Here is a 12,973-nt window from a genome sequence, read left to right as displayed (position 1 = left end):
CTGCCTCTGTACAGCCGAGAGATAGCTGCTCGGCTTCAGAATCTGCCGCTCCTTGAGGAGCTCGCTTCATCCTCGGTCCTGCTTTCTGCAGACCGAGTCCGGAGTGTCGAGCTGATCGGGACGAGAACCTGGAGGCTATCTTTGCCTCCGTGGGACCCGTTTCACCCGCTTCGACTTACAACGGAGAGGGTGAGGCCGAGCCGCTGGAGCGGGAGGCCGAAGTCGATCAGGCCGGCATCCGGAGAAGGAGGCCGATCAGGAGGCGGAGGCGAGGCCGGCAGGAGGCGAGGCCGAGGCTGAGGTAGCCCAGGAGAAGGAAGCTGTACCAGACCGAGGAGCCGGAGACGAAGCAGGCGGAGTATGATTTCGTCTCCCTTCTCTTAGTCTAGTTTCTTCCTTGTAAAATGGCCTTGAAGCCCTAGTGTAAAAAATTTTCCTTGTGAATGAAAAATTCTCTACATTTGTCTTCGTATAGCTTTTCGTACTCGCCTTTATTCCTGTTGTATTTTACTATCTGCTCGGTATAGCTGCCGAACTAATATAGCTGCTTTGTACTCAAGGAGATGGAGATACTTCACTGGAAACGGCTGTACTCTTCGGCTTTGGACGAAGCTGTGAGAGAAGAGCTATAGCCGATCAGACGAAGAATGACGAGCTTCTGGCTCGTTTAGTGAAGCTTGGAGGCCGATATCAAGGACTTAGAGTCCGATAAGAAAGATCTGGAGGCCGAGCTGAATACGGCCATTGCTGAGAGGACTGCGTATGAGGATTACATCCGTGTGCGCGGGGGAATGACCATATCAGAAGTTCAGGAACGAGTTGACGAACTGTGGGAGGAGTATAATGTACTCCGGAGGAACAATGCGCTGGAGAGCTCGGCTTGCCAACAAGTCGTGAAATCATTGCGGCGCTGGGCTTCTCGGTATGACATTGTTCTTGCCCGGCGTCCCTCAATTGAGAGATTCCTCCGGCATATCGCGCCAACAGATGCTCGCACTCCAGATCAAACCTCTGGTTCCCTTGTTCAAAATCCTACTCCCAGCCAACAACGAACTCCGGAACAGCCGGAAACGTCAAGACGAGAACGGGCTCAGGAGCAACCGGAATCGTCAAGACGGGGACGGACTGAAATTCGCCGAGGAGTTGTGACTATGAGCGAGCAAGATCAGCAGATGCTTATTGCAGAGACTCTTCATCGCCGAGGTGTTAGGACTTCTCGGGCTCGGGGAAGAGGCGTTGGGTCGAGGATAGCGTCTCGTCGACCTGCTTATTCTTCATCTGCTCGGAACAACCGAACTCGGCTTCCAGAGGATTTTGCAGATAGGTGGCTTAACTTCAGCAACCCTGGACAGTAGAATAGTCCTTTGTAATAGCGTAACGCCATTTTGTAGGGTAGCGGAGTTGTATGCCGAACAAGATTTGATAAATGAAATTTTGTTTTCGCTTCTAACACTGTATTTACAGCTTAGCGAAAAAATTTCATCGTACTTGTCCTCGGTCTTATGAAGTAAACTTCTTTGACCGGACTTGGTCCTTGGTCTGATGAAATAAACATCTTTGACCGGACTCGTCTTTGGTCTGATGAAATAAACATCTTAGACCGGACTCGTCTTTGGTCTGATGAAATAAACATCTTTGACCGGACTCGTCTTTGGTCTGATGAAATAAACATCTTCGACCGGACTCGTCTTTGGTCTGATGAAATAAACATCTTTGACCGGACTTGGTTTGTGTTCTAATTTGGCGATTTTTGTCGCCGGGATCGAACTTTCCCTTGTCCTAATTCGGCGAGTTTTATCGCGTGGATCGGACTTTCCCAGTTAACCGAAGTGGTCTTATGCAGTAAACCTCTTTGACTAGACATGGTCGTCCCCGGTCTTATGAGGTAAACTTCTTTGACCGAACTTGGTCGTCCTAATTCGGCGAGGTTTATCGCGTGGATCGGACTTTCCCTAATTGCAGTTCGTTTCAGACGAAGTGCTTATTAAGCTGAATTGCGGTCTTGTATCCTCCTTGGAAGCTTGGACTCACAATCGTTGGCTTATTGCAGTTCGTTTCAGACGGACTGCTTGTTAAGCTGAATTGTGGTCTTATATCCTCCTTAGAAGCTTGGACTCACAATAGTCTTTAATAATCGATCTAAAAAGGGGATCAGTCTTTAAAGAACGATATACCTTGGTACCATTTGTAAGAGACGACAAGCACATAGAGACAAAACACATAGGGAAAAAATGAAAAAGACGAAGGAAAAAAAACTTTAAACCTTTTTTTAAAACGACAAGTAAAAGGTACAAGTAAAAAACAAACAAATAAAAACACATACCCCTATGACCGAACTAGACACGAGACGGACTGACCGGACTTTGTCTCTTACAAGTGGAACTTCTTGAGGTTGGAGACGTGCCATGTTCGGGGTACTTGTTCTCCTGACATGTGAGTCAATTTATAAGACCCTTTGCCGAGGACTTCGGACACCCGATATGGACCCTCCCATGTGGGTTTCGAGTTTGCCCAGCTTTTCTGCTCGGCTTACTTCGTTGTTTCTCAAGACGAGATCTCCCACTTGAAATTGAAGCTTTTTCACCCTTTGGTTATAATACCGGGCTACTTGCTCCTTATACTTGGCTGCTTTTATGCACGCCAATTCTCTTCTTTCTTCGGCGAGATCTAGTTCTGCTCTCAGTCCGTCGTCATTCATTTCTGAGGAGAAATTTAGGGTTCGGGGACTGGGTACGCCGATCTCCACCGGAATTACGGCTTCAGTGCCGTACACCAGGCTATACGGAGTTTCACCGTTGGAGGTTTTGGGTGTAGTTCGGTAGGACCATAGTACTTGAGGGAGATTTTCTACCCATTGTCCTTTGGCTTGTTCTAACCGAGCTTTTAACCCTTTCACCAGAATCCGGTTCGTTACTTCCGTTTGTCCGTTTGCTTGGGGATGGGAGACCGAAGTGAACCGCTGTTGAATGTTCAGCTCTTGGCACCAATTCTTGAACGTCTTGTCGGTGAACTGAGTCCCATTATCCGAGATGAGGATGTGGGGTATGCCAAATCGGCACACTATGTTCTTCCAGACGAAGTCCAATGCCTTTGAGCTCGTTATCGTAGCTAAAGGTTCAGCCTCCACCCACTTCGTGAAGTAGTCCACGGCAACGATAAGGAATTTCATTTGCCGAGGAGCTTGAGGAAGTGGTCCCACTATGTCTATGCCCCATTGCATGAAAGGCCAAGGGCTTTGCATAGTGTACAGATCGGTCTGCGGCATCCTTGGGACATTTGCATGAATTTGGCACTTCGTACACTTCTTGACGAGCTGCACTGCCTCTTGTACCATGGTTGGCCAATAATATCCCCATCTCAGAACTTTTTAGCTAAAGCTCTGGCTCCGATGTGGCTACCACACGATCCTTCATGAACTTCTCTGAGGATGTAGTCCGTCTCTTCTGGTCCTACGCACCGCAATAACGGCTGGAGGTAAGACTTTCTAAAGAGGACTCCTTCATGAAGTTCGTACCGAAGAGCTCGGCACGTGATCTTCCGAGCTTCTCTCTTATCCTCGGGCAATTGTCCTTGATCCAGATACTGCAAGATCGGCGTCATCCAGTTCGGCGAGCTGGATACAGGAATGTACCTCGGCTTCATCAATGCTTCGATGCATTAATTCTTCCGCCTTTGAGCTCGGATCTGAGGCCAACTTACTTAAGGTATCTGCTCGGCTATTTTCCGCTCTGGGAATGCGGATTATCCGAAAATAGGAGAAACTTCGGCTGATGCTTTGCGCTTTGTCCAAATACTTCTTCATTCTCTCGTCACGGGCTTCACTTGTACCCAACATGTGATTTACTATGACTTGTGAATCACAATGGACTTTGAGAGATTTGACGAGTAGACTTTGCGCTAACTGGAGTCCGGCCAGGAGGGCTTCGTACTCGGCTTCATTATTAGTAGTGGGGAATAGGAAACGAAAGTGAGTAGGTTACCTCGTGTCTGTCGGGAGCGACAAGTAAAATACCAGCTCCACTTCCCATCTTGTTTGAAGCTCCATCTACGAATCCGCTCCAGCAGTCCGGCGGCTCTACTTCGGATTCCAAGGGCTGTGCTAGTTCGGCATTGGCAGAATTCTTCTGTTCGGCAATAATAGGAATTGCTTGATCGAACTTCGCTTCTGCAAGAAAATCTGCCAAGGCTTGTCCCTTGATGGCTTTCCGAGGTAGATATTCATTGTGTGCTCTCCCAACTCTATAGCCCACTTGGCGATTCTGCCTGATGCTTCTGGCTTGGTCAAAACTTGCCGAAGAGGTAGATCGGTTAAGACGCATACCTTGTGAGCATAGAAGTATGGCCCGCAGTCTCCTTGCTGCATTTACTAACGCCAGAGCAATTTTTTCCAGAGGTTGATACCTTGTTTCTGGACCTCTTAATGCTCGGCTTGTAAAGTAGATGGGAAACTGCTTTAGGCCTTCTTCTCGTACAAGCACCGCGCTGATGGTTTGATCCGATGCCGCTAAGTATAAGAATAGTACTTCGGCTTCGGCTGGAGCAGAGAGAATAGGAAGCTCGGCTAGATAACTTTTGAGCTCGTCAAAGGCCTTTTTCTGCTCGGCTCCCCACTCGAACTTTGGTGCCTTTTTCAAACACCTTGAAGAACGGCAGTTGCTTTTCGGCTGCTTGGGAAAGGAATCGACTCAGTGCGGCTAGACATCCGGTGTAGCCTTTGCCACGTCATGTATGGACTTCGCATTGCCATGTTCTGAACGACTTGAACTTTTGAGGGGTTTGCCTTGAGTCCGTCTTTTGAAACCCAACAACCCAGAACTTTCCCGAATCTACCAAAAAGGTACACTTTTGGGGATTAAGTTTGAGGTTGGCTTTCTTGAGCACGTTGAGAGTGGACTTGAGGTTGTGCTCGTACTCCGAGGTGCTTTTGCTCTTGACGACTATATCGTCAACATATACTTCGACTTCCTTTCCAATCAGGTGCCGAAAAAGCTTGTCTACCATCCTTTGATAAGTGGCTCCGGCATTCTTTAAACCGAATGGCATCTTTTTATAAGCGAAAATGCCGAAATCAGTAATGAAGGCCGTTTTTGAAGCGTCAATCTCATCCATTAAAACCTGATGGTATCCTTTGTATAGATCAAGAAAACAAAAAATTTCAAAGCCTATCAGAGCTTCTACTTTTTTATCTATGTTCGGAAGGGGATAGCAATCTTTGGGACAGTGCTTATTTAGATCGGTGAAATCTATGCACATCCGCCATCCTCCTTCCTTTTTCTTGATCATGACAGGATTGGCCACCCACGAAGGGTACTTCACTTCGAATAACACATCCGCCTTCAATAATTGACGGACTTCGTCATGGATGACTTGACTTCGTTCTGCCGCAAAGAGTCTTTGCTTCTGTTTTATCGGCCGGACCGAAGGATCAATATTTAAACGATGAGTGATTACCTCGGGGGGCACTCCGGTCATGTCCAACGGAGACCATGCAAAGACGTCTTTGTACTCCTTGAGGAGCTGGATGGTTTTTTTCCCGAAGTAGAGGCGTTCCCGCGAAGCCGATCTTAACCGTTCTGGATGGGTCGTCTTCGTACAGCTGAACTGTCATCGAGTTCGGCTCATGTATGACTTCGGTCATCGCCTCTGACTCCGGCTGCTGTGATTGCTATGCTTGGTGGTGCCGATCTGACTGCTCGGCACTTCTAAGCGCAATTTGCAGACATTCCTTTGCTCTCTTTTGGTCACCTCGGATGACCGCTATCCCTCCTTTAGTAGGGATCTTGATGGTGAGGTGATAAGTGGAGCAAATGGCCCGAACTGTGTTGAGCCAGTCTCTTCCCAGGATGACGTTGTACGGGGACCGAGCTTTCACCACGAAAAACTCAATCATCGTACTGGAGCTAGTAGGCGCTTTCCCCACCGTGATCGGAAGGCTGATAATACCTTCAGGGCGGGTGTCCTCCTGGGTGAAGCTCTTCAGGGGAAGCGGAGCCGGACTGAGCCGAGCTGGGTCCACTTCTAGTTTGTCGAAGCACTCTTTAAAAAGAATGCTGACTGACGCTCTGTATCCACAAACACCCTGTGGATCAGTTTGTTTGCCACTCCGGCTTGGATGACAATGGCGTCTTGGTGAGGAGAGATGGCCGGGACGGGATCAGCATCCGAGAACGTAATCACTTCGTCCTGCTTCAGCCTTTTATGCGTTGGCTCCTCTCGATTGGAGCCCCTGCGCTCTGACTTCAGGACGACTTGGTCTTCCCGGCAGGGAGAGCGTCAATAGTCAGGATTACTCCATCATATTGCGGCTCGTCATCGTCTTCGGGATCCGGCTGCCTTTCGGATCCTGAGGAGCGCAGTTCGCCCCTCTCTGCTTCTTATTCTTCTTTGACTGCTTGCTTTGGTATTTTTTCAATGTCCCTGCCCTCACAAGAACATCGATACCTGCAGCCAAGTTTCTGCACTCCTCGGTATCGTGACCGTGGTCTTGATGGTAGGAGCAGTAGTTATCCTGGGGTCGGCGCGCGGCTGATTTCGTCATCCGCTTTGGCTTTTCGAACAGGTCAGAGTGCAGTTCGAAAATTTCCGCTCTCGGCTTGTTCAGCGGTACGAACTGAGCGGGCGGCTTCTCGGGATTGAGACGGGGTCCCAATCTGTCTTGCACCGGAGTCCTTTGAATCCTTTCAAAGGGAGTTCGGCGAGGATGTCCCTGATCGCCAAAAGGAGTCCGGCGAGGATGTCCCTGATCGCTATGATCGGGCTTCCTCCTGTCTCCTCGGGACGATGAGCTGTCTAACGACCGTTTGCGACGGTCTGCCTCATCGGCCCGGGAGTACTGGTCCGCAATGTCCCACATTTCCTGAGCTGTCTGCGGACCGCACTCAACGAGCTTCCTGTAGAGAGCTCCGGGCAGGATTCCATTTTGGAATGCCGAGATGACAAGCAGATCGTTGAGATCGTCTACTTGCAGGCATTCCTTGTGGAATCTTGTCATAAAGTCGCTGATTTTTTCGTCGCGACCTTGACGAATGGAAAGCAGCTGAGCCGAAGTGATTCGGGCTTCCGCTTTCTGAAAGAACCTCCTGTGGAAGGCATCCATTAGATCTCGGTAAGATCTGATGCTGCCCTGGGGGAGGCTATCGAACCACCTTCTCGCGTTCCCGATGAGCAGCTCGGAGGAAATAGCTTGCACATGTGGACCTCGTTGAGACCCTGGTTCGCCATGTTATATTGATAGCGCCCCAGGAAATCGTGAGGGTCCACGAGCCCGTCGTAAGTCATCGACGGAGTTCGGTAGTTCTGTGGTAGGGGAGTTCGGGTGATGGCGTCCGAGAACGGAGTCTTCAGTGCTCCGTACACGGCGAATCCGATATCTCGTCGGTATGGAGGAGATTGAGTTCTCCTGTGATTCCGGTACCGAGGAAGATCAGGAATATGTCGGGGTTGAGGATTCTTCTTCCTGGAAGACACGGCACTACTGCGGTAGTGACTTTCATGTCTGGATGAGGAAGGAGAATCCTCCGCTTCGTCTTCGGCTCTTGGCTCTTTTGCAGGAAGGCTAAGAACTCATCCTGCTTCTCAGCCAAGAACAGCTTGACAGCCTCATTCAAATCAGGCTGCTGGGAAGACTCAGTGGGACGATTTTTGGAGCGGCCTGTTCCTTCGCCATGAGAACTGGTGGTGGATTTATCCCTAGGCTGTTTTCCAGACCTATGGGATGGATTGGCTTCCTCCTGGTTCTCACGGGCAGGAATACGGGTATTCTGCGATCTGGTATGCATTTTTTGGGTGGAAAAAATGGATCAAAAATTCGCTTTATCACAAATTTTGTTCTTCGGTTCCCACAGACGGCGCCAGTGATGGGTCCGCGAATTTTTGATGTTAGCAAATGCCGGTAGAGAATGAAAATACAGACACAAAGAATTTACGTGGTTCGATTTACTGAAGTAAATCTACGTCCACGGGAAAAAGGGAGGGCAAGATTGTATTGCTTGATCTGTTTTGTACAGCTTACAAATACCAAACTTGCTATTTGCTATATGGTGTTTTATCTCTAGAGAGCTTCTAACCTCTTCTATCAGATCTAAGTTCTATTTATATAATGAACTCAGATCATGGCTTGCGTCACCACCCTAAGTCGTGGATGTCGTGTAGGTTATGGCCTAAGATCGTGGGTGAAGCGTAGGTCATGGCCTACGATCGTGGCCTGAACTGACATCACGTGGTAGTGGGTGTGTTGGACATCCGGTATGGGTCCACTAACTCCTTGTTCGGTCGAATACCGAGACCGAACTGCTTTGGTTGCCGATCTGAGAGTAGAGCTTGATGCCGACCTGAGAGCAGAGCTTGATTGGTTGGCTTTTACCGAGCTGTAGGCTGAGGCCGAACTCTTTGGTAATGCCGAACTGAACTCTTGGGCTTTGGGCTGGCCGAGCTGTCACTGCTATTGGGCTTGTTTAGTACGTACCCCATCACCCCCCTTATTTAAGCCACCACCCTTCTCATTTTAATACTATCACATACATAACTTCTCTCCTTCTCTCTCATCTCTTCTTCCTGGAAACTCATACACCCTCATCTTCACCATTCTCTCTCTCCCTCTCTTTCAACAAGAAGAAGAACAACAAGAGGAAGAAAATTTGCAATGTTTCCGCCACTTGTGTATGTGACAATCATATTGATTATAGCCTTACTAAACTGGCTCTACAGCTGGAGAAATCCAAGGTGCAATGGAGTAAGTACTCCCACCTGGCTCCATGGGGTGGCCTCTTCTTGGAGAATCCTTCAGCTTCTTTTCCCAAAACACTAGTTTTGGCATTCCTCCTTTTGTCAAGGACAGGATGCAAAGGTAGCCAATCAATCTTGAAGTCATTCATTTATTATTATGAAGTTGTAACTATTTGATAATGCTGGTGAATCAGATATGGACCTGTGTTCAAGACTAGCTTGGTGGGAAGGCCGGTGATAGTCTCGACGGATGCAGATCTCAACTACCTGGTTTTCCAGCAAGAGGGGCAGCTGTTCCAGAGCTGGTATCCAGACACATTCACTGAGATATTTGGGAGGCAGAATGTTGGCTCATTGCATGGATTCATGTACAAGTACCTCAAGAACATGGTGCTCAAGCTCTTCGGCCCCGAGAGCTTGAAGAAGATGCTTCTGGATGTCGAGCAGGCTGCCAACGTGAGCTTGAAGAGATGGTCTACGGAGGGCGTTGTTGATGTCAAGGAAGCAACTGCAAAGGTTGTTGGTGATGAGAAAAAACATCAAAATCAATCAAGCTTAGCTTCAGTCTAACTCATTTTTGTTGCTTTTGATTTTTGGCAGATGATCTTTGACCTCACAGCAAAGAAGCTGATTAGCTATGATTCCGAATCGTCTTCTGAGAATCTGAGGAAAAGCTTTGTAGCTTTCATACAAGGCTTGATCTCATTTCCACTTGACATTCCTGGCACAGCATATCACAAATGCTTAAAGGTATATTTCTGCAGCTACCAGTCTTGATTGTACAGAGTTGTGTTTTGATGTGTGTGTGATCAGGGGAGGAAGCAGGCGATGAGGTTGCTGAAGAGCATGCTGCAGGAGAGGCGGGAGAGGCCGAGGAAAGTGCAAGGCGATTTCTTCGACTATGTGTTGGAGGAGCTGCAGAGGGAGGACACAGTGCTGACAGAGGCCATTGCGTTGGATTTGATGTTTGTGTTGCTTTTCGCTAGCTTTGAGACCACTTCTTTGGCTCTCACTCTTGCTACGAAGCTTCTCTCAGATCATCCTTTGGTTTTGAAGCAAATGAGGGTGAGTGAGTTCATTATTTGATACTACTACAATTCTAGTACCATTGCTCTAGCTTATTACTACTTGCTTGCAATGTAGGAGGAGCACGATGCGATTATTAAACAGAAGGGGGATGCAGATTCTGGGCTGACATGGAGTGACTACAAGTCTATGAAATTCACATTTCAGGTGTTTGTGATTTGCCATGGAAATGTTGTGATTGATTGTGTTTGAGTTTAGTTAAGAATTTGGAATTTGGAAGTGCAGGTGATCAATGAAACAGTGAGGCTTGCAAATATAGTGCCTGGGATTTTCAGGAAGACATTGAGAGAGACCAAATTTAAAGGTGTGGTGTGTGTGTTGGTCTTACTCTTATCTAGTTATATGGATAGTAGTGAAACATGGTGTTTGTAATGGTGTAGGGTATACTATTCCAGCCGGGTGGGCCGTGATGGTATGCCCACCGGCTGTGCACTTGGACCCGAGCAAGTACAAGGACCCCCTCGACTTCAATCCATGGCGGTGGGAGGCAAGTACACATACACAACGCGTGTATTACTTAACCATATATAAATTGTACTAATTCCGAACGTGCAGGGAGTTGACACGAATGGGGCCTCGAAGAACTTCATGGCGTTTGGAGGGGGAATGAGGTTCTGTGTGGGAACGGACTTCACGAAGGTGCAAATGGCCGTGTTTCTACATTGCCTCGTCGCCAAATACAAGTACGAACTCGCATCAAACAACTCTTCTAGAAACCTCGGACTTTATTAGGAACTGATATGTTTTGCGTGCAACAGATGGGATCCAATCAAAGGAGGAAATATTCTACGAACTCCGGGATTGCAGTTTCCAGATGGATTTCACATTCAACTTTCTGAAAGAGATTGAACAAATGTGGAATGGGTTAATTTCTTCTTCTCCTCCAAATGTGAGGAAATTTTGATCCGGAAAAGTGTGAAAGGCTCTTTATACTTTTGTCAGGAATGGAATGTTAGAGAAATAGGAAGAAAACAAAAGGTTGTTGGACTTAGATATATATAGGATATATTATCTCAGAGTATGTATTAGATGTTCATATTTGTGGAGTATTATATAAGTCTTTGTCGCATATGTATTTTTACCATATATTTGTAATGGAGTAATTTGTTACCGTTTTTGGTACTTTTGTTCAATTTTATTTATTTTTCAAAGTAATAAATATACGTTTACATTGTTGATTAGTGAAACAAAAGAAATTAAGTACAATCATAGGGAAAACAGACAAAAGATTAGCGCACTTTGAAGTAGGGAGACATGTCATCACCAATGTTTATCTTAAACAATCTTCAGATCTAATATCCCAACTTGTTCTAGATGCCAACGAAAGTGGCAAGGCGTATCATTCAGTTGTGGAAACGATTCCTTAGAGCATCCACAACGGATGTCCTAGTTGGAGTGATTGCCACATCAGCATGCCCTATCTTTCTGCAATGATGGAGCTCTAGTGAGTGCCCTATCTATTATCTATTTTTCATTTCAATTTTAATATTATTTTTTTATATTTACACATTATTAAATAGCAAAATTAGACTCTAAATTAAAGAACTAGCAAAAAACATACAATACTTAATTTAAAAAAATTACAACGAAAAAACTTAAAAAGAGGTACAATTTCAACGACCACTACGTGTTCAAGATTCTTCAACCATGTCGTTCATGAGTTGAAGATGAGCTTGTTGGTTGCGCACGGACTTAATACATTGATTCACTAAGACAATACTTAACTATGCAGCGGAAGGTTCCAAGACGAAGTAATATGTATGTAGACATATTAATTCAGCTACCTAGCTACTTATTCATAGATTTCTCCCAGCACCTCGATCACCTTCAACCTGCACGTTAGAAAAATAAACATGCAGGGTTGAGTATTTGATATACCCAGTGGACTTAGTGCCAAAAAACAGTTCTTCCTTAGTTGTCAGCCATAGTTGAGTGAACGCGGGGTTTTTACTTTAAAAAGACCCGAGTCACTAAATACTTTTCATTTCATCAAATTGATTGCGCAATCACATAAACATTATATACCATATTTGATCGTATGTGAACCGGGAATGTTGCCACATTCCACGACGGTCACTGGACCGGCCAACTCGAAAGCTAGCACACAGTCCCATATGTGTACACTAGTCCGAGTAGGGTTTGCGGCCCTATTGGGACCCGAATTCGATTTAACATATTTGGCATAGCCAAAAGATATGAAATCATAACATAAAACGTGGCATGACAACTCATTCAAAATATGTTCACGTTTTCACATAAAATCACGTTTTGAAAGAAAAGCCCACCTTGTTCGCTTAATTCCTTAATTGACAGTCCCTCGACAAGTCTCACTTGACGTGCGACGACGCCCCTTTATAAACAATAAGTATATATAAATTAGGCTTAAGTAACTATTTATTTAGCGTGCATGCATTCCTAAGCGTGTGCTTATTTTTATTTTCCTTTTTCCTAAATCCATAAAAGTCCTTAAGTATTAATTAAATCAAGCAATTTAGTTTAGTTGGGAATTTCTAATTTTCGCGATCATTAGTTAAATCCCGGAATTAAATTCGAACTCCGAAATTAAGTAGCGGCTATCCGTTATTTAAATGGCCTCATTAGGAAGCCTATAACATAATTCGATTTTTATTTGATAGCTTATTCTATGATTTATTTTTTTATTAGTTCATTCTCAAATTTAATCCTCTTGGATTGAATATAAAATGGGATTCAATTAGTAAGGCCTAACTAATTGCTTGTTGGTCCGGGTATTAAAATGCCCAACCTAAATCAGTGGCCCAAAAATGAATTATTTTAATGGTTCAAATCAACTATAATTTGCAGTCCGAAAGAAATTAGTTCATAGCCCAAATCAATTTAATACAGCGGCCCAAATTAATTTAAATAGTTTGGCCCCAAATTATTTTTTTTAAAGGAAAGGCCCAAATTCTAATTTGGAAGAGAGAGGCCCAAATAAGAAAAATACTCCCTTCCCACCGTCGGCTCTCCTCTCTCCAAATCCCTAAATTCCAAATCCTACACAAATCCTAGACCGCCCTCCTCCCCCTTTCCTCCCGTCGATCGTCGCCTGCCGGACCGCCGGAGCGTTGTCGGGCTCGACGCTGCAATGAATGCCCGATCGATCGGGCTCGAGATCGGGACGACAGATCTTTCGGTCGCGCGA

At 46.0% G+C, this 12,973-nt stretch overlaps 1 pseudogene; it reads left to right on the top strand.

Annotated features, from left to right (window-relative positions):
• The first annotated feature begins 8,641 nt into the window (after positions 1 to 8,641).
• On the top strand, positions 8,642 to 10,659 carry LOC121788485 (annotated as a pseudogene).
• Positions 10,660 to 12,973: the final 2,314 nt, after the last annotated feature.

This window comes from Salvia splendens, unplaced genomic scaffold (genome assembly GCF_004379255.2).
Source record: "Salvia splendens isolate huo1 unplaced genomic scaffold, SspV2 ctg1057, whole genome shotgun sequence".
Classification (NCBI taxonomy): Eukaryota; Viridiplantae; Streptophyta; class Magnoliopsida; order Lamiales; family Lamiaceae; genus Salvia; species Salvia splendens.
The sequence above is the reverse complement of the archived record's forward strand: the minus strand, read 5'-3'. Positions and strand labels throughout refer to the sequence as shown.